This window comes from Toxorhynchites rutilus, chromosome 2 (genome assembly GCF_029784135.1).
Source record: "Toxorhynchites rutilus septentrionalis strain SRP chromosome 2, ASM2978413v1, whole genome shotgun sequence".
NCBI lineage: Eukaryota > Metazoa > Arthropoda > Insecta > Diptera > Culicidae > Toxorhynchites > Toxorhynchites rutilus.
The window spans coordinates 272845826-272873186 of record NC_073745.1 but is presented as its reverse complement, the minus strand read 5'-3'; the positions used below and the strand labels follow the sequence as shown (position 1 = coordinate 272873186).

The window sequence follows — 27361 nt, the reverse complement described above, 5'->3', positions numbered from 1 at the left end:
CATTCATTAATACTTAGTTGAGATTTCTTAAGCCAAATAACACGCCTTGAATGTATTCCGAGGGGCAAGCTCTAGAATACGCGTGACCACAGTGCAAGTCGAAGGAAATTTCTTTGACGAAAAATCCTCCGGCCAGAACGGGAATCGAACCCGAACACCCGGCATGATAATGTGATACGCTAACCACTCGGCCACGGGTGTGCGGTAGATAGGAACCGCATAAAGTTCCTCCCAAGAAAATAACTCAAATCCACGCCGTTCGCCGTTCAATTTCATTTTGTTCCCCTGCTTTGCGATGGTACAGTTTGCCTCTTCGGTTGCGCGCACTGAAATGCATATAAACCATCGAAAAAAACTAAATGGACGATAACTTTTTTTTTTTTTTTTTTTTTTTTTTATCTTCGCTTATTTTTCGTCGGCCTATTTCCGCCACTTTAGTGCCAATCACCGACATCAGGGAGGCGACTCCACCTGTTCCTACCTATCAGACTCAACAACTCATGAGCCGGGCCAACTTCTTTTACTTCCGCTCCGAAGGAAGACGTAACCAGAGATTTTTCGCCTCAGAAAATCCCAACGACGCCAGCTGGGATTGAACCCAGGCCGATCGGATTGTGAGGCTGTTACGCTAACCATACAACCACTGGCGCCGTCTGGACGATAACTTCGTCAAATATGCTTTTTTTTCATATACCGCACGAAAAAAATCGCACAAAAAAACCGCACAAGAACAGAATACCGCACAAAAAAAAAAATCGCACAAAAAAAAAAAACGCACAAAAATAGGTTTTACTGTAGAGGAATTCGTTATTTCGCATGAAAATCCATTTCCACTCTCGAACAAAGATCAATTTCGAGAGCGCTAATATCGAATGGACTAACAACGCTTATCATGATGAAATGTTCGAACATATAGGTATTCAATTTTTCAAATTTTCCGACTGTTCAGGATTAGATCAACTGTACATTCCGTACCCTAAATGATTTGCTATCGCTTACAAATCGATCGCGCAGATAAAAATCTCTAAATCTAATTTGTAGTATGTAGCACAAAGCAGATAATAGGTTTCTAATCCCTATTGTCCCTAAGCGATGGTTTCTTCACCTCCGCTTAAGATTTAAGCGAGGCTTAACGGCAAGTTAAGCCTCGCTTAACTTTTTTCCCATTTCTTCACCTCCGCTTAACGGCTAAGCCAGGGTTTAATAAAGCCTGGCTTAGGCTAAACGTCGCTTATCTTAAGCGGTGGTCTATGACCGCTTAACGCCGTTAAGCGGTCGATTTTCAGTTTTTGCTTTTCTTCACTGTTGTGCTTTGGTAGTAGTAGCAGATATTTTTTCAGCCATTCAACTAGTATTAAAAACGATTTTATACAAAATGTCTTGTTATCGTAATTGTGTTTGGGATACATATTATTGGAGATTTTTAGATGATGATGAAGAAAATAGTGAACAATACGGCGAATTACTATTAGCACGTCGTCAATATAAAATGCGTGTTCGAATAAATATTGATAATTGGGACGATCTGGATTTCTTTATGAGATTTCGTCTTCAGAAGAGTACGGTCATGATGATACTGGATATCATACAACCTTCTTTAGAAATCGATGAGACAAGGTAGAAAATATAACCTGTATTGCAGCGTATCTGAAAGATATAATTCTTACATGCTTTGTATCTATGTTTTGCAGATCGCGTTATATTCAGCCATTAGTACAATTATTGGTGGCTCTTCGATTCTACGCACTAGGGTCGGTGCAGATAGCCGTCGCTGATTTTGCTGGTATTTGCATTTCTTCTGTGTGTCGTATCATTCGTCGTGTATCTTTTGCGTTAGCTCAATTACGGTCGCGGTTTATCAAGATGCCGAAAACGCAGCATGAACTACATGCAGCAAGTCGTGAGTTTTACTCAATCGCAAAATTTCCTCGAACAATTGCTTCAATTGATTGTACGCACGTCAAAATACAATCACCTGGTGGTGATCATGCCGAAAACTACAGAAATCGAAAATCATGGTTTTCGATAAACGTGCAAACAGTCAGCTCTGCAAATTTGAAAATTTTGAATATTGTCGCAAGGTGGCCTGGAGCATCCCACGACCAACACATCTTTAATAACTCTTCACTGAAGATGCAGCTTGAGCGAGGAGATTATGGACACTTTATAATCGTAGGCGATTCCGGGTATCGTAATACAAAATATCTGGCAACACCGTTTCTTAGATGTGAAACCGCAGCCGAAAATTTGTATAACGAAAGTCAAATCCGTACTCGTAATGTTGTGGAGCGATCATATGGTGTTTGGAAGCGACGATTTCCAGTACTTTCTTTGGGAATGCGTATGATAATTTCTACAGTACAGCTAATAATTGTTGCATGTGCAGTGTTACATAATATAGCAATCGATGCCAAAGAGGAGGTTCCACCACCAGAGATAGAAGGATTTGAAGAAATGTTAGCTGCAACAGTGGTTCCGAACGCTTCAAACACAGAGATAAATGATGCAGGTTGTGTTCGCGATCACTTGGTTCAAAACTATTTTGCTCAACTGTAAAAGGATCTTACGTAAATAAAAGACTTGTGTTTATATTCATATACATCAAACTTTAATTGTTGTCATCGTTTATTATTAGTAGGTATATACCTGATTCAGTCACTTATTGAACCAGAACTGTTCGTGGTTGTTTCCGTATTATTTCCGATGGAATTGTTCAACAATTTAATCCGAAGCGCATGCTCCTCCCTCATATGCTGATAACGAAGCTGCTCCATTTGTAGCTTTATTTTGTCGGTTTGAAGATTGATGTGAGCCAATTCAGTTCTTCGTTTTTGGACATCGAGACGATGAACCTCCTCCATCATCTCTTCATTGCGTTCTAAAATTTTCTTTTTAAGGTCCTGCTCAATGGTCTTCTGGCGCTTCGATTTTGCCTGAAGGAGATTACTTTTCGGCCGTTTGAGCATAGCGGGGCTGTATTTGTCCCATGTATCACCAGATTTTGGGACAGAACTCGTACTTTTGCTGGGACTCGCTAGTTGATCTCGATCATCACCGGTTGATCCTTCAATGTGATCACTTTCGATCACTTTATCACATGCAACCTCATTGTTGATAGCAGATCTAGAATCGTCATCTAGATATTCAACCTCATAACCATCGCCCGTTGCTGCTTCCACTTCAGCATGAGGCTCTATCTGAGAATCTATCTCGGGCTCAATCAATGTTGTGGATTCTTTTGGCGCAGCAGCAACGGTTTCTTCATCATCATCATCATCGTCGCAAAGAGATTGAAGTCCATCGACAGACAACGCGATTACTTCTCGTAGCTCAGCCATCGCTTCTGATTTTGGCCGCCATTCTTCAGGGCCTCGACCGCCACCAGTGGCTCTACGCGATAATGTCTCCTTTGAAACCGCCTGACGGATGTTCTTTTTTATATTTTCATATTTCTTTTTGAGTACTGTCAGCGTTCTCACCTGTTTGATAAAATTGATAAAAAAAAATATTTGTATTGATAGAGCCATAACCCGATCATAAATATCATAATGCTTTGAATGCCCACGCATAATAACAGGGACAGTTTCGGCAGCCCAATATCAATGAGAGTTGAATCAAGTTGAATTAGTTTTAGATAACATCAATCCTACTTTGATTTGATCAGTAGTGTATCCAGGGGGAGGGGCTTAAGGTCAAAACCTCCCCCAGAGCCTAAAATTTTCATTTACATCCTCTTTTTAAAATTTGTTCGACACAAATCCTCCCTAGACCGAATTTCTGGCTACGCCACTGAACGATGAATAAAATCTGGTTTGCCGCGCTACCACTGTGTCACTCTGTCGCTGTCATTGTGCTTGGGCCTTAAAAAGGTCTGGCTCGCATTCGAAGTATATTCAAAATTTACAGATTGCTCAAACTAAAATCGTGCGTAACGAAGAAACGCAAATTTACTTGTGAATAGCACACGAAGTACTATTATACTTACCGTATTGAGGCAGCTCGTATTGAACTCTCTAGTGATTTCCTCCCACATGCGAACTTTATCGTCGTTCCTTTTAACGTCGCTGACCTTGCATTCAATTACGTCTTTTCTATTCAATGCTAATCTCAGCAGCAATTCTTCTTCCGCATCTGTGAAATTAATCGAGCGGACTCGCTTTTTGTCTCCGAGTTTCGGCGTCATTTTACTTTACCTTTTTGTTCAAAGTCCCAACGAGTTGTTAAAAACAGAAAAATAGATTCAATTCTTCTACTACTGACACTATCTCATAAGAGCCAAAGTCTTATTTATAAAAATGACTGTTTCCTGGTGTTATGTGTTGAGAAATATGTAATTCTCAAGGAAACATTCATCATTACTGTGAAAAGAAAAACACATGCTGTTGCATAGAATTGATGAGTAAAGTAAAAAAAACATAACAACATGGAAAATCCATGAAAATCATTTATTACATTTACGAAATTGGCCCTCATTAATGATCAATGTCGAATTTCTCGATTGCGTATCACATCAAAACAATCATCGTCGGCTTAAAGTGACAGGTCAAATGGAAAAATAGGGCGACCAAACGGAAAATATACCTAAGCGCGGCTTACGGTAAGCGAGCCTCTCAGATTGCTAAACCGGGGTGAAGAAATGTAATTTTTTAAGCCTCGCTTAAATGTGCGGCTTAACGTTAAGCGAGGCTTACCGTAAGCCAGGTTTAACGCGTTAAGCGGGGCAGGTGAAGAAAACGGCCCTAAGTCGAAAGACGGATGGATAAAATAGGATGCGACGATAGCTTCACTCTCACTAGCCACAGACAGATCAGCGCTTCGTACATTATATCGTGGAGAAAATACAATATCGAGCTGAGTTATTTTATAGTTTCGTTTCGAGTACTTGTTTGCGCCAATAGTGTCCCGTCCACAATCCGGATAGTCTCTCACGCCGACCTTCCTTCAGAGTTTTCCAGAAATGTTCCGATTTGTCTCTCCTCTACTATATTAATCTACGGGAAGATACGAATACAACAAAATAAAGAAGGCTAAAATCGAACCAGCCCTTCATCAGGTTTTCCGGTTATGGAGCGGTCCATTTATTTCATTTAGGCTCATTAGCATTTTAGCTGTAACAGAGCCGAATTTGAATCGTGTACATGTCCAATGTTTATCATATCTATAATTAGCACATTACACAGTTGTCATTTTTCGGCGTAAGAGTATTTCCTTCTATATCTTTGCATATGGTACATTTACACAGTAGCCATTTAGGCGTATTCCTTCTGACCTTCCATTATCCAGTAAGACCGCCGGACAGCGGCGGAGACAATTGATTGATATTGTTGAGTTATTTATAAAACAGCAGCCCGATGTGTCTTGCAGAACAGAGCAGTTGTATGGATGAATCGATCTTATTTCGACCGTGGGTTTGTTACGAGCAGAGATCGAAATTCTCGCTCGGCTACGCGATAAATATTCAGTCAATCAATCTAGTTTTCGATGAACCGTGTATTGTTGATATTTTCGTCTCTTCCTTTTCAACGAAAATTCTTTTTCAGAGAGAAAGAGATGTGGAAAATCTCTATCTCGGAAGTTCAACGAGAATGCTTATTCGTCTCGCATTTGGTACTGAAAATATGGAGCGAAAAATCAAAGCTAACTTTACCAACATTAGTCTGTTAGAGCAGCGTCCAAACGATCTGCATTTGGACAGCGTCTGAATTGTACAAATATTAATCCATCTCATGTTCATTTCACGACGAAACCCAATATTGCCGCATGTTATCAGCTGTACTGAAGAAGTGAAAAACCATTATCGGCATCAAGGAGTCACTGAAAACGAAACCATTTTTCGGCAATCATAACTCACCTAAAAATAAAAATCGGCTTTGCGTTTCTCGCGAGAATCGAAGTGAGCGTATAACATTCTCTCGCCTCCTATATTATCAGCTATTTTTCCCTGTGGGTGAAAATGGATGTTTTTCGTTTCAAATCGGCGAGCATTTCGATCTCTGGTTACGAGGTTTTGTTACTTAATGTGACATAGTGGGGAGAGGGGGGTGATAAGCGTGCTCATTACGTAACAAAATTCAATTTTTATTCCTAAATAAATTCAACGCCCCTATATGCTTGAGCAGGTAGCTTCGATTCTGGGGCCGAAGTGGTGTGTTTCCTGAGTCAAGATGAAGAAGCACGTGTTGTAATGGGCTAAACCGCGGTCAATAGGCAGGCACCGATTAATGCATCTCGAATATCGCGTTAATCTTTCAGATCATTATTTTTCTTGGCTGCTACACATAAGGTTATTCCATCGGTTATCACAGGTGCAGAAAAAAGCTAGGGCATTTTGGTCATTCTGAATCAGTTGGATACAGTGATCCAACGTACGTTGCAGTTTGTTCAGGAAGGCACTATTCTTCAAATTCATGGGTTCTATTTTAAAAAAAGGTGGCGAGCTCCCTGAATTCGAAATTATTCGATATCGAAGATTTATCAACCCAGTAATCATAATTAATGTGGATGAAGAACCAGACGAGAACCCTCGTTTTAAAAATGTCACAGATGTATATTTTTATTACTTTAATCAATTGAATCTTGATGCAATATTCTTTTTTTACAAACGGTCCAGAACGCATGGTTTTCAAACGAGTTGAACGCCGGAAGGCTATTATTTCTAGAAGTTAGAAGTATTAATACTTTCGCATGATAATTATGAATCTCACTCGAATGAAAAACTCAAAACAATCCGAAACTGGAAGCGAAACATTTTGAGTATGTAGCGAATTCGTTAGATGATCTGTGGAACAATCTACACCCATACTAGCTTGGACAGAAAACATTTCATCTTTGGCAGAAATGATGCCATTCCGTGTGCTAGAGAGTCAAATGCGCAAATAATGAGCTATTTTAAAAGCTTAAAAATGGTTTGTATGTATGTAGACATTTCTTTCTGTTTTCTTTTCTCATTTCATTTGGGATTGTGCCAAAAAAAAAAGTCCATAAGACGTGAATGGGGATCGAACCAAGACCGGATGGAATGCAAAGCTATTTCACACAACCACGCTATCCACATGGCTAATTATGCTTCGGCAATTGTTCAGCAAATACGTAATAATATTGCACTTGATTATATAATGAAGTTGGAAAGTGTTTTTTAAGAGTAAAAAAGGAGCGCATGAATAAGAACAATATTTATCTCGGTCTGGGCCGTGTATGTGGCAAGGTATGCGGAAAACTTATTTGTCTTTTGTTTCGCTCGCTCGTATTAAGCTTATATTGCTGTTCCATGAATATTATACAAATGCTTACCAGTATTTGTGAGTCAAATGACAAAACTTGAGCTAAAAATCAATTTTGGGTGTAGCAATCGATGGATATCCCGTTAAAGCCTAATATATTAAGCCCGAAAACTCCCAAATTGAGGAAGTGGAATTTGTAGGATATTTAGCCGAATGATTTTCCGCGTCACGTGAGAACATCCCAGTACACTTTGCAAGTAGTCCAACGACAGAAACCGCTGCGTTGAAACAAGGAGTAGTCACTGTTGGAATTTATACAAAGCTGTTTAGTCCCGATGGAAACCAAATATGGTTCAATCTGACCATTCCCGATCATATCTGTTATTCTGTCCCGCACACACACCCGCATACAAGATTAGGCATCTCAATGCGAATACAGCGCAGATGAGTTGATCTAAAAGTGGACCCATCAGTAGAACGACAGACAGCATCCAAAATCATACGTGCGTGAATTTCAAACTTAGTCAAATATATAGGGGAAGATGGCCCTGATCAGACCCATTAAATTGCAAATGCGTACCGTTGATGTTAAACACATGAGGGAACGTGTTAAATAACTACGAAGCAAACACAGAGGGCTGGTTCAGGACCACCACAACTTTTTTCAATTAACGGTATGCCGTTTACTTCAAGCATCAGGTAAATTCAATCTATATAACTTGTCTTGAAGAGTAGACCATAAGCAATCGAAATAGTTTGGTATTGTAATGTTTCATCGTCTGAAAGAACATTTAACTCCATCTCAGTACTGATTAAAAATCTATCCTTTCCTTTTTGAAGCATTGAAAACACAGAATGTCACCAAATCGCTGGAATAAAGGGTGCAAGAAAATGGTCATCATACGTTAAAATCATCAGTTTTATGACACCTTTCATTTGATACTGCTAGAAGTTCGTTGGTGGTGCCATTTCCGAGATCCAAGAAGAGATCGGTTCAAGACCATCGGTCGGATTAGGACTATTTCCCCCTATTCTTTAAATTTGAGAACGTATATTTTAAATTCCTAAGAAAGCGACCCTTTGTTGAGCAGTGCTCAATCTCGATGCTCGATACAGTCTCGAACTACTGAAAACAAACAGTTATTTTTGTATAAATCAGCATCAATATATACCAGCTCCTGTTCCTCTCAGCCAAACACTAGATGGTTCGAAAGTACCAATCCCAACAGATTGCATTGCATTGATTTTCTTTCTCTGTTTGTTAGAAATTCTATGAACTTGTCAAATTTAATTCGAATAAACTTTGATTCCGTCCTGGACAGATTTTCTACGTTGATATTTTCATTATTTAATAAAATCTGATTTTTTTCAAACGACTTTGATTTTGCGTTACGTAACATGAGGGGGAAAGGGTTTGTCTTGCGTTACTTATTGTTACATAGGGGGGGGGGGGAGAGAGTCCAGAAACCGCATTTTTAGCGTTACTTAATTGTGCACGACGCCTTATACTCTAAATATGGTTCGGTTACAGTCTCCGGGGGTCAACACTGGAAATGAGGATCCTCACTCTATTCAATTGCAGCTAGTCGGAAGTCCATTCAGCGACCATCGGGATGACGTGGGAGCGTGAGAGCAAAAAATAGCCACTGGTGATTTCTGCTAGGGGAAAGTAGGTAAAGACGGACACCCTAAGGTGTAATCTCAATTTTTACACATATATAGCTTTCATGATCGCAGTTGTTGTACAAATTGAAACTTCAGGTCCTTTTCTATCATAATTACCGTTGATACTAGTGAATTTATTCCAACATTGATGTATTCTTGGTCATTGAAAAAAATGCATCGAAATACTATTTCTTCCCATGGTCGGGAAAGACGGACATCTGTAATGGGTAAGACGGCCACTAAGGTGGGAAAGATGGACACTTACGGAAAAGTTGTAGTTTTTGTACGTATTTTAGTGTTTTCAGCATTGGGGAGTGTTCTTGAATTACGCTATGATTGGAAAGGCTACTCATGTTGTTCGTGGACAGTTTCATCCTTGGAAGGGAACGACAGAAGAGGTCAAATACATACACTCCATGCAAAAATTTCTGGATTTTTGCGGGCCATTGTCCTCGCAAAGGAAGGAAAAGGATCTGAACTAGCCAACAACCTGTCCACGCATATTTTAAATAACCTCCTAGGAAGACGATAATTCATTTGTAAAGTTTAATGATACACTTAAAAATATTTCAAAACGAAAGTTTATTTATAAAGCATTAAAAACAATTCATCGATGGTTTAAGTTCATTTGAGTATTTAAATTAATTCAATTTTCATAGGGAATAAAAAAACAAGAAAAAAAGAAGAATCAAGAGCAGTTCTGACAAATAGTTGCAGCAGAAGTAAAGCATTCAGCGTGGAACCATGAAAGGCATTATAAGCATATTGTCCAACCTGTCCCGAAATCTGAATCAGAAAACTGGCTTCCGCATTTCTCGCATAGATTATCAGATGAGGTGTCCCCTTTGCCCTTATTTTGTTTAGCCTTCTTCGAAGAGCGTTGTTTTTGTTCTTTTTTGATGGATTTAATGTCTTTCGATGCTTTCGCCTTCTCTTCAAAGTGTCAGCGTATTGAGCAGACGTTATGTCAGCTGCCTTTTCTGCTTGGCGTTTTCTCTTCGTGACTCTCGGGGTGACCATTTTCGGTAACGGAATTATGATCGACGGAGATATTTCAAACACCGGGTTATTGGCCGTTGAGATGCTGTCCGGTTCTGCGAAATCAGCCATGATGTCTTCGGGAAGCACTTGAACTTCTTTATTCTCACAGGAAATGCGATTTACGGTCGATTGACTGGGCGCACCTTCAAGATGCAATCGAAACGTCTCTTCTTCACGAAGAATCTCAGGATCGGGTTGATCAGTCACCGTGGCCGGGGCAAAGTCATCATCGGAAAAAATATTGCGATCAAATGGCCAAATTCCTGTTTTTTCGAACCCATTCTCAGCAATTTCCGTAGTAGCCGCCTTGATGAATGCAGGTTTCATGAGCTCGGCAACGTTATATTGGCTGACGACTTTACCTGAAGGTGCCATAAAGGATACATCAAGCGGTTGAAGTTTGTTGCTAGTGTGAGGTTGTAAAACTAGAACCTTAACAAAGTTAGCTCTAGCTTTCTCGGTAAAAGCTAGGTTCTTCGTGTGCGACGAGTGGCCATCAATTATGAGCAAGGCAGGACTGTCTTCAGAAGGTTTTACATGCTCCAAAAAGTGATCGAACCACTCATTGAATATTTCGACCTTCATGTAATCCGATGCATTACAGGCAAATTTGCTACCACGTGATGCCCCTTTCTTCAAAGCTTCGTGCATCCACATGCGAAGAAAAATTAAGAACGGCGGAAGGTGCTGCCCGGTTGCGGACATGCACATTACTGCCGTAGCTGTTTCTCCGCGTTCCGCAGATGTAATACCACCAACCTGTTTTTTGCCTTTCAATGCCGCTACCTTAGACTTCTTCGGAGGAATCTGTAAGAAAGTATGAATAAAAAATTAAACTGATTTTTAAACTAACTACAATGCCAAAACAAATACTAACGGTACAAACACTAGTCTCATCAGCGTTCAAAACACGATTTGGCGTCAATTTGGGATCTTTCAGCGCTTCTTCCAGCAAATCGTAAAACGCAGATACTGCTGGCTTATTGAAGCCTCTGGCTCGGGCGGCAGAGGTAGCTTCAGGTTTACGGAACGACAATTTGGGATTTCGTTTCATAAAATTGCCTAGCCAAGCTTTTCCAGCCATCTTGGTAGACTTGTTGAACGGGTGTGGCAATCCATTTTTTTCGGCCAGATCAAAAGCAAGCTTTCGAACATTAGTCATCGTTATTCCATAGAACCTCTTTTCCAAATCCAACAGATGTTGTACCAGATCCTCTTCTTGTTGAGAATTGAATACGGAATCAAGAGATCCTAGCCGAGTTGATACAGTTGGACTTGTGAGGTGGCGAATCAGTGTGGATCTTGGAATTGTGTAACTTCTTGCTGCTGTCTTCACCGGCGATCCACTTTTTACAGCCTTAATGGCTTGTTCCAACTGCTGAGCGGTCCAGTAAGTAAAGTAAAAAGTTTTGTTTGTGTTTTGGTTGTTGAGTAAAACCAAAAAGTTTTGTTAAATACCCTAGGAAAATACTAGTGTCCGTCTTTCCTTACCTTAATGTGTCCGTCTTGCCCGAACTGGCAACTTTTTTTTCGAATGACCGTAGCTCTTCCTATAAGCGTTGGAAAACCTCTGATTTATCACAGGATAGTTAATGATGAACTAAATAAACACTTACCCGTTGGAGGAACACGTAAAAAACAAAAAATCACAAACTTTTCGCTATTTTCTACGGAGTAAAAATTACATCGAATGGTGCACCTGCGAAGATAATTTTTGTTTTGTTTACAAGCTTAACAGTTCGCTCGCTGGAAATCAACAGTGTGTCTCGAAAGTATTGATACACTTTATTGAAAGTATTTGCATAACTAACATATTTCAAAAAATTTTAATTATTGAAATATTAAAAGTGTTCATCTTACCCGCAGTGTCCGTCTTTACCTACTTTCACTTAATTCACCTTAATTCACTTAAACCTTGATATGGGACCCGAATAAGTTGTGTTGAACAAATTGACGGGGATTTGTTTCTATTAATACAACAAACTCGCGAATTGAGATGAACCGAACCGTGAACTATATTTAATACCGGAAATAAAGCCGCAAGTGATGAACAAAATTTTTGACAAAAATTTTTTTTGCCAAAGCTTTATGAAATTAGGTCAACTGAATCCGTTTTTTTCGGGCGAATTTTGGCTGACACTATCTATAACACGAGTTTGAATGTGAATTATTAACTTCAGAAATAGCAGCTGAGCTAGACAACGAGAACTCGTAAGCTAAATATAGTTACAGTTAAGCCTGATACTGCTAACTGGGGCACGAACGAGGTATTTCCTCTTCTTAATTCCGCAAAGTCAAGGTCAGTTCGGATTTATGCGATCTTTTGAACAGCTTACCAGAAGTACACGCGCGATAAGCTGCGTGCTTCGTTAGTGCTTTCCGGAGGGCATCGACGTTTTGATACAATTAATGAGACGCTTTCACCCACCCCTGCAATTGTTCGCACCTATTCCACATTCTTTTTGCTGTTCGATAAAACAACACGGAGCACGATGAAACTGTTTTTTTTTTGTTTCTTTCATAGAATGCAGATTCGATCATTCTAGAGTTGCTACTATTCTACTAAAATTATGCACAGAGTTTCAATGAGTTCTTTTGCGAACTCCCCGCACCTTTATCACTTTCTTTTGCGACAACAACAAACTCGCATCGAATAGCCTTTTCTCTCAATGATATGAACGCTGAAAGTTGCCTCGGAAAAGTGTGGATTTCCCGCCGAGCGGAGATTGATCGATGAAATGCGAGCAGCTGACGGCGGCGAGAAGCATCATCTGATAGAGAAAGTTTTTAATAAGTGGCATTCGCCGCCTCCAATCAACGACAGCAGGGTGCCAACTGAGAGTTGGCCGGCTAGTGTCTGAAAGTTTTCCCAGCAGTGGTAAGTTGATCCGCTGGGGATAAATGGCCGGAAAGTCATCTTCGCGAAACCCGCGTCCTCTGCCGGAGGAGAAAATATGCCTCCGAGGCATGCCGACTGCGAGACAATTATTCGACATCAAATGTTCCGAAAATAAAGGATAACAAGCATACAAAAGGGTGGGGGGTGGGTTTTCTTCGTTGTAGTCCTCCAGTATCGGATTCTCGTTGTCACCGAAATGACGATGATAAGACTTTCGCAAGGATAGACCGCTTATAGTTTAACGGAAAAGTTTTCTCATTAGAGCGCGGCGCGACTCAAGTTCCAAACACTCCGTCAGGCTAGTAATAGTTGGGGACATGAATCGTAGTGAGAATGTGCTGAATCGACTAAGTGTATGAAATATGAGTTCCTTCTCATTATCGTGTATCAAAATATTAGTTAAATTCGTTTCCATCCCCCCTCATCGTAAATATGTTCGGATATGAGAGTTTTCTCTCTCCACTTGTAGTGTGTAACCGTTCAGATCACACAAGAATCAACAGAATCATTTATATATCCTTGTTTGTTTTTTGAAATTGTGTTTGTATGCTGGCACATGTCATTGTTCCTCGTTAGGAAATAAGGCCTTCGTAAGAGGGATCCCGGTTTGGAAGGTCGAACAAATGTTTTTTTTTGTTTTTCAATTTTGGGAAACTTATTCTCTCATAACGGTTGTCCTAAAAGGATTTTTCGATACAGCGCGGACTCGATTATGTACAGTTTTTGAATTCATTTTACTGTATATAATCGAATCCTTTATATAATCGAGTCAAAAAAAATTTGTTTATTTGTTTTTTTGCATGTTTTTTTTTTAATAAAAGTGGAATTTGATTTTTGATTCGTCCCCTTAAAGACAGAAAACACATTTCTCACACGAAAAAAAATAACTTATCCAGATTCTCTCAGGAGATGATAGATGATCATATTTGATGAAAAAATGCTCCTACGCATATGTTCAAATTTCAACAATGACAGAGTTATAGAACTTTTTTTTTTGATTCGAACTCTGGCTCAACATTAAAAAGTACTTTACGCAAGACGATTCTGATGCTTTCATTTGAAAGATGAGAAAATTTAGTACAGAATGTAGTAGTGGAACAACTAAAATAGTGGATTTTAATAACATTTTAGAAGTGAAAAACTTAAAAGTTAATATTTTTTCATGTGTTATAATTAATTTCATCCTAAAAACTTACATTAAACTAGATTATTTCTATCAATGAAATTGAAGCTCTTTAACTGCTCTACAATTTGTTCTTTGACACCCAACTTCTATCTTTCTTAATTTGGCTGCAATATCGATATAAACAATTCCTTGTGAAAATTGTTTTTTAACTGGTGGTATCGATATCTCAGAATATACTCGACCGATTTGGTTGAAATTTTTTATCAGCATGTTAAAAATGAATTATCATGAGCGTGAGGTATACCCACGTTGGGATCACTTTCCGTATATAATCAACACACAGCTTTCGGATATTATGAAGTATACGACGTTACTCTGTTCAAGAACCAACTTCGACTGTATTATCGCTTACTATCTATTACATGCTATATACGCCATATGCTATTACATAATTTCCTACCAGTGATATTTTTTGTTTAATGTTTAATGTGTTTCTAGCGTTGTGTTCACCCCAAGCGCCGAGCAGGGTTATTGTTGTTAGTTTCTTGAAGGTCGCAAAATAATTACAACACAGGCAGAAGCGTTTTGCTTCACCTGTGTTATGATGAAAGTTGCTTATGAAGAAAGCGGGAAGTGTCAGATACGGATGTTAGTGTGGAATGCTGAAAAGTGGGTATTATTATTTGGGGTGTAAGTTAGAATGCGATGTAAGTAAGAATTGAGATTGGGGTCGCGATGATTTTGGGTTGGATTATACCGCTTTGCCTCATATTCCGAACAGTCTCAAATTCCGAATACTTCATTTTGAAATGTAAATTTACTAAACTTTTATGTTATAAATAATTCTATAAAGAAAGCACAGAAATTCTTTGAGGTATAGGCTTCATTTTGACATCATTAACAGGTCTCGATACAGCGTATAATTTATAATATTAGACATTTGCAAAAAAGTGACAGACAAATCCAATGATAAAATGTTTTTGTTAGCAAATTCCGGAAAAAATAAGCATCGCTCATTTTTCAGTTTTTGTAGTTTTTTCAACTATTTTGTTTGTTGTTTTCATGTTAAGTGCTAGACAATGCAAGAACCTACAATAACTGGTTGAAAAGAATGGTGTTTTATGCAGAAATCTTCATCAAAATTAATATTGAAGTAGTGTTCGGAATATGAATCAAGTTTTTACGCATGATTAAAATTCCGAATACTTCATTTTCAAATGTAAATTTACTGAACTTTAATGTTATAAATAATTGAATAATCAAAACCCTGATATTCTTTGGGTTATAGCCATCATTTTAACATCATTTACACGTATTGATACAGCCTATAATTTATAATATTGAGCATTTGCAAAAAAAAAAGCGACAGTCAAAACCAATAATAAAATGTTTGCGTTAGAAATTTCTGTGAAAAACAAGTCTCGTTAATTTTTCAGTTTTTGAAGTTTTTTCAACTATTTTATTTGTTGTTTTCATGTTAAGTACCATAAATGATAAAAAAAATCTACAATAAATGACTGAAAACATTATATTTTAAGCGGAAATTTTCATTAGAATTCTGAAACACAGAGCTTACATCGGACTACACAGTATTCCGGTGTGATCGCAATGAGGCTACTAGCAACCTTTCGAGGGGTGGTGGCGTCCTTGTAGCTGTGAAATCTAAGCTTCAATGCACGACGGTTTCCTTAGTTGATTGTAGTCAGCTGGAACAGGTTGTTGTAAAATTAACACTTCCTCATCGTTCGCTGTTCATCTCTGCTATCTTCCTTCCTCCGGGCTCCGATGTCGGGCTATATTCGACTCACGTTGTCGCTGCTCAAAACATATCGGATCGTTCATCACTCAACGACGTTATTCTGCTCATTGGGGATTATAATCTTCCTCATCTGCAATGGTGTTTCGAGGAGGACATCAACGGATATTTACCCTCTAATGCCAGTGAGCAAGAGACAAATCTAGTAGATCCAATCTCGTCGTGTGGTTTGGTTCAGGTGAACTCGTATGTCAACTCTAACAACAGACTTCTGGATTTAGCCTTCACGAGTTCTCCTGATATAACTGTGGTACGCAAACGATTTTTTGCTCTCAGGTCAGATGTGAATAGAGAGTGGTTACGTGGAATCGAGTCATCGTACAATGAATTAAACATCTCCACCTATCAACAATACTTATCAAGAGTGGAATCAAACTTGAAACAAAACCCATCGATGTTCTGGAGGTACGTTAAAGGACAAAAAGCTAGCAACCGCGTGCCAACCAATGTCACATTTAATGACTACACAGCCAGCACAGCTAACGAAGCTACCAATCTTTTTTCTAACTTTTTCCAAAGTGTGTATTGTTCAACTTCACCTGTACCTCGCCCGGGATGTTTCAACAACGTGCCAACCCATAATTTTCACCTTCCGATCTTCGGATTTTCCAACGATGAAGTACTCGGTGCATTGGTCAGATTGGATGCTTCGAAAGGAGCCGGAGTGGATGCTCTGCCACCTTTGTTAGTAAAAACTGCGCTGTATCTTTGGTCGTTCCTTTGACGATGATATTTAACAGTTCAATAGAACAGAGATGCTTTTCAAGTTTATGGAAAACAGCTTCAATGATTCCTGTCCACAAATCTGGCAGTTTATACAATGTTGTCAATTACAGGGGAATTTCGATTCTCAGTTGTTTGGGAAAAGTTTTGGAATGCACAACGTCATGCTTAATGCAGCAAAGCCGATTATCTCTGACTATCAGCACGGATTCATACCACATCGTTCAACTGTGACCAACCTAATGTGCTACTCCAACATACTATTCCATGAAATCGAACGGCGTAATCAAGTTGATTCCGTTTATATCGACTTCTCGAAAGACTTCGACACTGTACCGCACGCCTATGCAGTCGAAAAATTGCAACACATAGGCCTCCCGACGTGGATTACGGAATGGCTAATGTCATATTTAACAGATCGGAAGGCATTCGTACAGCTGAATTCGTCGCGATCCAGCACATTCAACATACCATCTGGTGTACCATCCATTGATATTTGTCCTATTCATCAACGATTTATGCTTTCGTATATCCTCCGGTAAGCTACTATTTGATGACGACCTTAAAATCTTTCGAGTCATCGCATCTCCATTAGACTGCATATTATTGCAAACCGACATTGACGTTGTTCTGAGCTGTAGCAGAGAGAATGGTATGAGTGTGAACATAAATAAGTGCAAAACGATCACCTTTAGCCGCAGTCGATCTTCAGTCTCACACCAATATCTGATCGACAATACTCCATTGGAACGCGTACAGTCCATTCGCGACTTGGGAGTTGTAATGGACTCCAAACTTCGTTCTCATGAGCACGTTTCCATCAGTATTGCCAAAGCTTTTTCCGCACTTGGATTTATTCGCCGTAATGCTGCTCAGCTAACCGATGTATATGCACTGAAATCGCTTTTTGCGCATTAGTGTTTTGCATTATAGAATACGCTGTTCCGGTTTGGGCACCTTACCACACGTATCAGATAATCCGCATTGAACGCATCCAGAAGGTGTTTATACGTTTCGCACTTCGAAACCTGCCTTGGAATGATCCACTAAATCTTCCTGACTACCAGTCTTCCGAAAAACACTTACACATGTCCACGCGATGTGAAAATTCCATGTTTTTGTTTGCATTCGAACATGATTTTCGCTAGTGTTGAATGTCTATCCCAAACACGAACAATGATACACAAACCTAATCATGTGAAAACAAACACGATGTTTATAATTCAAGAACATCATGTACAAACATATCACCCGATGTCGCAGTATTCATTGCTTTCGTTTCTTTTCATACACGGAAAGAAATTATTCATTCCAAAACATTTCTTCGTAGAATACTTTTTCACAGAAACGAACTTGAAATTTAGCTCGCATTTCAAAAATTGCACGCACTGAGAGGCTATGAGTTCATGCACATTTTGCAAGTCTGATTAAATAATCCTTGGTTTCGTGCAAAGAAAAAAATCTCTGAATAGAAAGAATCTTTCTATGAGATTTTTTTTGCGTGCATGTTGGCAATTAAATTCTGGGGAGCCGACTGCACAGCGGGCGACGTCGTACAAATGTTGACCAAAAAAATAAATACCCAAAAATTAGTTTTAGATGCAACCTTCAGCGGCACACAGCAGAACCAGCAGAGAAATTTCAGCGACTAAAACACACCATTAATTTCTCGATGTTATCACAAACTGAATGAAGGAAAAAACTCAAAGCTACACTTACACTGTACTACATATGCTATGTGTGCATGCGATTACATCATCCTTTCTTCTCCTCTTCTCCGCTCGTTTTATAGCTCGGGTCGCGTTCGTCGCGAACAAGCATTATTGGCCATTTGTACTCAAAGATCCAGCCAAAATTGTTGCTCCCGTGGTCGAGTGGTTAGCGTCACGCCTAACATGTCACTGCTGAATAATTCTGGTACTTTATATTCGATTATAATTATAGAAATACTGTAATCAAAATTTGTTGTGGGTAACTAAACATCTCCGCCACGCTCTATTCAATTTTAGTACTTGTTCAGATACCTAATAATAGCGAATGTTACATGAATTCAATATATAAATTGATGCGTGCACTAAATAATGATATCAAATGTGAAAAACTCTGATATCAATCGATGTTTATTTTGTTCAGAACAGAAAAAGAGGTTTATTTTATTTGCCCAATATTTTAGACGATGCATCTATTGTCATGAAAGGAAAGCATTTTTTCCATGTCAACATACCAACACACCACGCGTTGAGTGGTGGTGGTGTGGTGTCCGATTCGCTTCTTCTACTCTACGCACTGCCGGTGCTTGGGGTGAAAATGCAAGAGAAACTGTACACCATGTTCGAACATCATGTGAAACATTGGGATTAAACATCGTATGTCCAAACATATTACGAATACAAACATGTCACATTTTCAAACATAGGTACGAAAAACTCAAATACAAAAGTGTGAACAGTAAATGCATTTTTGCTGTTCGGAATTTGAGACAAAAGTGTTCGGAATATGAGTCAGTGACAAAAATGGTGTTCGGAATTTGAGACAAAAGTGATTAAACATATTTTTTAGTTTTTCACCACGAATATGTATTTGTAAATCAATTTTATTGTAGCCAAATTAAAAAGAAGGCTCTATTGTATCCAAAAATCAATTTCGCGAAAGAGTACCATTTTGAGTAATGAGACACTGTTTAATGGCCATCAAAGCATAAGTGTTCGGAATTTGAGACAAAACGGTAATTTAGGTTAATTTGTGTGCTACAAGCGTTACATAGCCGTTTTTTGATAACTCATTTTTTTCGATTTTTCATGAGATTCTAAAAAGTGATTTTTCTTGAGAAATAACTCATTTATAACAAACATAACCACCGATTTGAAAATTTTTCGAATTTTTAAAAACCCTATGTAACGCTTTAGGTATTATCCTAAAGTTCCAAAATATTCGTTGGAATTCGTTCTGCGACACCCCGTTGCTTCAGAACCGATACCACCAGCAAGGTACCGATTTTCAGACAGCATCTACGCATCCAGCTGTCAACAGCGTAATAATCATTATTCGTGCACTCAAAAAAATGGAAAAAAAACATCTTCAAATATACCTTAAACAATAACCAAAATACCCGAACACTTCACTGTATTCCTAACATCCGAAAAAAAAATCACGAAAATTCGACCTTCTAGACAGGGGTCCCCCTTAGCTAATCGCAAACAAAACGCTACTCGAAATCGATATTGTGCTAGAAGAAAGTAAATGGACTTTGTAGAAAGGAAAATGTTTTAAAAACTCAAACTCAAAATCTGAATTCAATATTATTACCTTTTTTGAAAAACCATTACCATTGATTTGTATGAACAAAATTTAGGAATAAAACGGAAAGAATCGCATCAAAATCGGGTGCTTTCGATGTTTGTAAATTGAGTGGTGACATTTCTGCGATAAAACTTTTCATTTATAGTTGTAATTGATCAATTATCCAAATAAATCATACAACTTGATTCTCCGATCAATACAATTAGTTTCCATATGCTTCTTAATTGGCGAACTCTGCACTCTACTGAAGATGCACTATCATTTTATGGTACACAAACAAAACATCTTCACAAACAAATCTTAAGCTTCCCGACACAAACATAGAGCTCAATGCTCCTAACGTATCCCCTTTCTTCATATGTAATTCACCAACACCTGCAGTGAACGGTCAATATTAATGCTTGAATAACATCAAACTTAGAAAAATGTTTGTGAAATTCAAAAAAGTTGATACAACAAACAACTTAGACGTAGAAACGTTGTAGCAACAAATTTTACACATTTTTGCGCTCCGAAGAAATTATTCAATTGTATCTGAAGTTTTACTGGAATAGTTTGGTTTTCGAACGAAATTCTCCATCACTTTAAATTTTCACCAACTGACAAACGAGGATGGCCAGAATACGTACACTCCTGATGTTAAATCCTGACCATAATCGCCATTATAATCCCTAAAATTTATGAATGGCATATGTTGAACGAGAAGCTTCATGTATTTATTCAACCGTCCCAAAATTATACAACAAAATTGGCACTGAATGAAAAATAAAAGAACTCTACCAAGCATAAATATTGCCGCTGCGCGCGTGAAACCGACTAGCATATTACCATAGTTTTTCACTTCGCTGCAGATTTTGTGAGTACAATCTCCTCGAGACGAGAAACCGAGGGCAAAAAAGCTTCCATGGAAAATGTATTCATGCTTTGACGCCTTCTTCTGTCTTTATTGTCGTACTTAGTCTCACGGCTAAATCGTTGCCGGAAAAACTAGCAACAACAGCAGCAGCATCAGCAGCCGTCCGAACACTTTTTCTTCGAGCTGAAGTTTTTTGTGTTCCATTCAGAAAATAGCGAAGCGTGTTCCAGGTTGGTGTGGGGAAAGTTTTACCTTTCCATGCTGTGGAAGCTTTTGGGGTGGAAGCGGAAAAAGTTTGTGTCTGCTGGATATGTTCTCAAAGTTGCAGCATTATTCGACGATACTGGAATAATGTTTTGCAGGAAAAAAAAATTTCATATGTAATAGGCGTTAAATAATTTTGGAAACACGAACAAAAATCTGGTTAAGGTGATTATAATGACCCATTAACATACACCATATTTTAATATACTGATCGCCGTTGAATGGGTAGTATTACTTCGAAAAATGTATAGCCGTATATTATAAACTACAATAAAATTAAAAAAACTATGGGTGGGTTATACCTATGATATAACCGCAAGGTTGACGTAAGACTGCCGTTGGCTTAGTAATCATTTGTGTTTTTTCAATTAGCAATAATCGCACTTCGAATGTTCCTCATTGGGTACGATATCGCCGCTGCGCAAAGCTGTGGATTAAATTATTGATCAAACCAGTGAATGAATGAAACAACTCTCGCAATTGAAGTGCGAACAAATCCCAATTTAGGACAATTCATGCATTATGGTAGTGGTTATCAACATTTTGCCTAATCATCAAACGGTATGCGTAGAAGTTCAGTGAGCTGGCGACATGCAGTCTTGAATAATCGAGCCAAAGCGTTGCATTTGTACCCGCTTTTGTAGACCGTGTTAGCAAAACGCATTACGGAGTGTAAAAATGCATGGGGGTATAAAAAGTACTGCCGAGATCTGGAATGCCTATTTTCCCAACTTATTGGTTTCGGAATCTGTGTTAGGAAAACATATTCCGGTTTGCATAAACGCATGCGAGTACAAAAGTACTCGCAGCTTGAATCTCATTTGCAATGTCAATTTCCCCAGGCTCCATGGTTTCAAAGTCTGTGTTAGGGAAACATTCCGAATTGTAGAAACGCAAACGAGTAAAAAAGTACCCGCTGCTTGTATCTATTTTGAAATGTCGATTTCCCTTGGCTCCATTTTTTTGAATCTGTGTTAGGGAACCATTCCGATTTGTAAAAACGCAAACGAGTACAAAAGTACCCGCTGCTTGTATCTATTTTGAAATGCCGATTTCCCTTGGCTCCATGGTTTTGAGGTCTGTGTTGCGCAAACGAGTACGAAAGTATCCACTGTTTGCATCTACTTTGCAATTCGAGTTTCCCCAGACTACATGGTTTTGAAGTCTGTGTTAGGGAAATATTCCGATTTACAAAAGCGCAAACGAGTACAAATGTACCCGCTGCTTATATCCATTTTGCAATGCCGATTTCTCCAGACTCCATGGTTTTGAAGTCTGTGTTAGGGAAACATCCATTCATTCCTGCGATGGTACCTCAATCGCTGTTCAATTATAACTGAGTGGATTTCCGAGCGCTGCTCGCTTATATACTGATTGGTGATTTCAATAACCTGTTTTGAAAGCAATTTTAGGGCTATTGAAACAAGTTTTTGGATCAAAAAGTAACAAGTACATAATGCGTAGACATTTTATCTTTCGAATGAGGTGTTTATCATACCATTTCGTTCAGTTGTTTAGGAGCTATTAACGCTCAAAATCTCGGTCTCCGGCGTAACGCTTTCGTTTTCGAAACTTTGATTTTACACCCCGGTATAGAAATGAAAGACGTAGTCCTACGTCAAAAAAAATAAACAACATTGAAGACAAATCACCGCAAATGAATCGTTTCATAGCTTGTAGCAATACATCACCTCTAGCCTTCATAGACACGAGAGCAATGAACTCATTTTAAAACGAAAACGATTAATGAGAATTAACTTTTCCATATCAAAAAATATCTCGATTAATTCTTTGTTTTTGAGAGGTTTTAAACTTTGCTGTTCATTCGCCTCTAACGATCTCGATTAATGGTTTGGATATTTTCTGCAGGTAATCAGAAATCTTGGACGAAAATTGTTTCTGATAATAGTTTCCAATCATAATTTCAAAATTTGCTTTTGTTTTTAACGCCATTCAGTATAGGCGATGAAGATTCAGAACCACATGTTTTGAGCATTGAAACAACATTTAGCTATTATCTTCATCGATCTTCTAAGAACTTAAAATTATCTTTTTGCAAAATAATCTCAATAGTTTATGCTCATATCATTATTATTCAAAACTTTTGTAAATATCGACATCGTACCTTTCTAGTTTCGAAATGACTCAATGACTTTACGCTATCATCATCAATGACAGTATCCCTTCTACGGTAATGCTGTGTTGAGAAAATCTTACATGGTCATTGTTAACATTATTTCAATGAAGTATTGTCATTATTAATGATCATGTAGGGGCCGCTAAACAGTAGATCCCATATATAGGGTTAAGATCTGGATGACTCATACTATCACAAAACAGGCGCGGCTTATCATTGCCATCAAACCACAGCAGCAGTTTTGAAATCGCACCAAGAACGCACCGCAGTGTGCAGTGTGTATCTTTTGTTCACGTCCCCTTATCGAGAACTCGCCTAATGTATTTCCACGCTAAGTTGAAACGGTTGTATTGTTTTGCAGGTAACTATAAAACAGTATCAAACTTGTTCCTAATGAATAACCAGTGATTCAACATGATGCACTTATCCAACATTTTTATTGTACTAGGGCTCCATGCATTAAAACGACGGAGTGAGATTTTGGCTTATTCAAGACTGAAGTTCTACAGGTTACGACACGGTAACTAACCAAACACGATAGCAAGGAGCAATCCACCTCATCCTATGGATCCATGTGGTATGTGTTGTTTAGAAAAAGTACGACGGACGTTTGATTGCTTGACAGCATGTGTTCTACGGTGTGAATGGCTTGGAATCAGTGTGTTCTTCACTTATTTTTCAAGCATGGAAACAGTTCGATAAAACGATCATATTTAGCGAATGTAAAAAAGTAAGAATTTCCCCCTTTTTTGAAAAGACAATTTCTATGGACGAACACGAACTTGGAGCTCTTGATGTATTCAAACGAATTCAACAAACCTCAACTTCTGCCTTGAAACGAGATATCAATTTTAATACACATACACATACACGGCGTCAAATCGCACGACCGGGGCGGCCAATTGACTGGGCCGTTTCATGAGATAACACACTCACCAAACTTGGTTTTCAATAAATAGATTGTTAACCAAATAACGACCAAGCTGTAAAAATTATTTTTCTGACGAAAGCCATTGGTGTAATTTCTATTATTAACGCTAAAGGAACACCAATGTTCAAGAATATTTTTTTCTCATCTTCCATTTTCCGGGAAATGACTGTTCGAAAAATCGAACATTGGCCGAAACCCGCACTTTTTTTTGACAAGTACAAACATACTGCGAACAAAAAGTCACTTCAATTAGCAAATATACGGTATTCATAAATACATCAATTTTGCATTCCGGGAAGAACAAGCACAGGAGAATGGATGTCTCTAAGCATAAACCCAAATTAATCCACCTAAGGTGAGATGTGGCATTTTTTATTTCATGTAATTTTAACTTATTACTGGCAGGGTGTTTTTTTCAAACGAAAGCATATGCCTTTTATTTATTGTTGGTTGTGGAGAAATGTAAATGCTTAAAAATTACCTGCAAAGTACCAAAATAGTACGAAAAAACAATGGCATAGAGGGTTGGGAGGTTATTATTCGGTATGGCGGAAGAACATTCACATCAACAATCTCATTAGAATCTTCGTTACTTCGTTACGTTACTTCGTTTCGTCCCTCACACACGAAATTCTACGGGCCGCCTACGGTTATTACGGACAAAAAAGCATACAGGTTTTCAATGATATTTGCTAAATTAATCGATATTTGCAAACATACACAATTGAAAAAGCAAGAATAAATGAAAAACCTTCCGTCTTCCAAAATAAACAAATCAAAGTGCGTTGCAGAGGTTAGATGTGTTGATGTTGATTCAGCAGAAAAACTTGTTCGTTTTGGCCAATGTTCGATTTTTCGAACACTAAATTTCCCCGACTGTTACTTTCCTGAAGGAGGCTCAATCGAATGAGTTTCGTCCTATATCACAATATATGTCATATTGTCAAAGTAATACTGTAGAAAAGTTCACATATTTTTGTATTTTATTGGGTTTTCTAATTGAAATTGAAAACAACTCTCAAACATACTTGCTTTAAATCGAATTTATTACCCAAAAAAGTTACACAAAATTGAATGAAATCGATGGTAAGTTGTAGCTAATAAATTAGGCTATCTCTTAGTGCAAAAACATTACCATATGGTTGCTTTCCAAAGACATGAAAAATTATCAAAGTTGCTGTTCGATTTTTCGAACGCTTGGTACAAAATGGGTTAAATTCTCTGTGTGGCTTGTGGCGCCGTCCTGCTGAAACCACATATTGTCCAAGTCCATATCATCCAATCCGGGCCAAAAATATTCGGTTATCATTGAGCGGTAGCAATTCCCATTCACAGTAACGTGCCGGTCTTGATCATCACGGAAGAAATACGGCCCAATGACGCCACCGGACCATAAACCGTACCAAACGTATTTTTTTCGGGATGCAATGGTGAATCATGAAATACGTGTGGATTGCTGCCTGACCAATAACGCATATTTTGCTTATCGACTAAGCTAGAAATGAGCCTCATCGCTGAAGATGATAATCCGGATCTTTTTTCAAATTGTTACTCAGCCCAATTCACGAACATACGACGCGTCTGGTATTGAAATGTGTTAATTTTTTAAAAATGAATAAAGCACGGAAAATGAATTTGGACCTCAACCATGCCGCAGTAGGTTCTGAATGTGCAGTTTACAATAGATTTTATGATTTGAGAAAAGGCAACTTGCGTTTCAAAAAATAGCAACCATGTTAAAGAAGAGATGTGAATCAATTTCATGTTCTGTTGCTGCGGGGTTATCAGCAAACTAAGTAGCATTACGTCAGATTGTTGAGAAAAAGCGTCCACTTTTAGTTTTATTAGCTGAGACACACATTGTGAAAATTGAATCATTTGATCAATATAGGATTCCGGGATATAATGTTGCTGCTTGCTTATCACATTCTAGACATACTGATGGTGTTGCTATGTATGTCAGAGAATCAGTTAAATTCAATGTTCGCCTAAACGAAGTGATTGATGGCAACTGGTTCTTAAGCATTACAGTTGAACATGGCATGAAGATGGGTAATTATGGTGTTTTATATCACTCTCCCAGCTTCAGTGACCAGAAACGAAAAAGGGACAAATGGTACAAAAGGTTTTATAGAACAAAATAGGAATCATCATTGGAACATGTACACGATTGCGCGCTATAAATATTTACAAACGATAAAGAAAACTCGTTGTGAAATTTTCAGAGGAAAATTGATCAGCATCAAAATAACAGCAAAGAGTTGTGGAGAATTTTAAAGTCATTGTTAAGACCTAGTAGTTGCAAACCGCGATCCATAACCTTTAATGGCACATTAGAACAATCTGAGCAAGTAATAGCATCCAAATTCAAGGATTATTTAGTCAACAGTGTTTCATTGATCAATCAATCCATTGAATTGGTCGATGAACCCGATGAAATAAAACAGCGGGTAATAGTAGTTGTAAATTTGAAGATTTTCACTTAGAAATTTGAACTTAGAAATATTTGCATCTTATTAGAAAAAAACGGCTGACATAGATAATGTTAATGCTAGATTTGTTCAAGATTGCTTTCATGTGATTTGTCACATCTTGCTGAACCTCATCAATACATCATGGAAGGAATACTTAGTAGTTCCCAGTCAAAAGCTTGCAGGGACGATTAAAGCCGAAGAGTTTCGTCCCATCAACATGTTGCACACGTTAGAGAAAATTTTGGAACTTGATGTTAAAGGCCAGCTGTTAGAATATTTGAATCGTAACTCTTTAATGATACCAGAACGATCGGGATATCGGGAAGTTCATTCCTGTGAAACTGCATTGAACTTGGTGTTATGCGGGCGCTACACGATTCATCCAACGTTTTCCTCGAATGTTGGACTCAAACATTTGACTCGATGAATCGACAAATGTTGTGACGAATGTACTGCTACACGGTGAAGTGAATGTTCGATTCAATGCAATCGGTCCAAACAATCGGCGAGTATTTGGATCGAATGTTTATTGTTTTTATTTACCATCATAAACGTTAGGAAACTTGATGACGATGCGAGTATTGAAATTGCTGCCGTAGCAATACTGATATCGGACTGTAAATTAAAAATGCTTGAAATCAACAATATTAAACTGCAATATTTTGCCGAATATTTTGAATATTATGAATCAATTTCATAGTTCCCACATCTAAAACTTGTAAACAAACCAATCTGTCAAAGATATATTCGGACGAATCGTGTAGCGGTGTATCGAATGTCATCGAGTGTCGAATCAACGAATGACAAAAATCCTTTGACTCGTGCCACTCGCGTTGGAAGGTAATCCACAACGAACGGATTACCTTCCAACGCGAATATTCGACACTCGACAATGGAGGTTCGTAGCTC

The 27361-nt window shown here is 38.3% G+C and overlaps 1 protein-coding gene and 1 pseudogene across 5 annotated transcripts in view; both read right to left on the bottom strand.

Annotated features, from left to right (window-relative positions):
• The window catches only part of LOC129768722 (nucleoprotein TPR), a 330016-nt gene that overhangs the window by 97632 nt on the left and 205023 nt on the right, over positions 1-27361 (bottom strand). The window lies entirely within an intron of this gene.
• On the bottom strand, positions 21263-21339 carry LOC129772339 (U4 spliceosomal RNA; annotated as a pseudogene).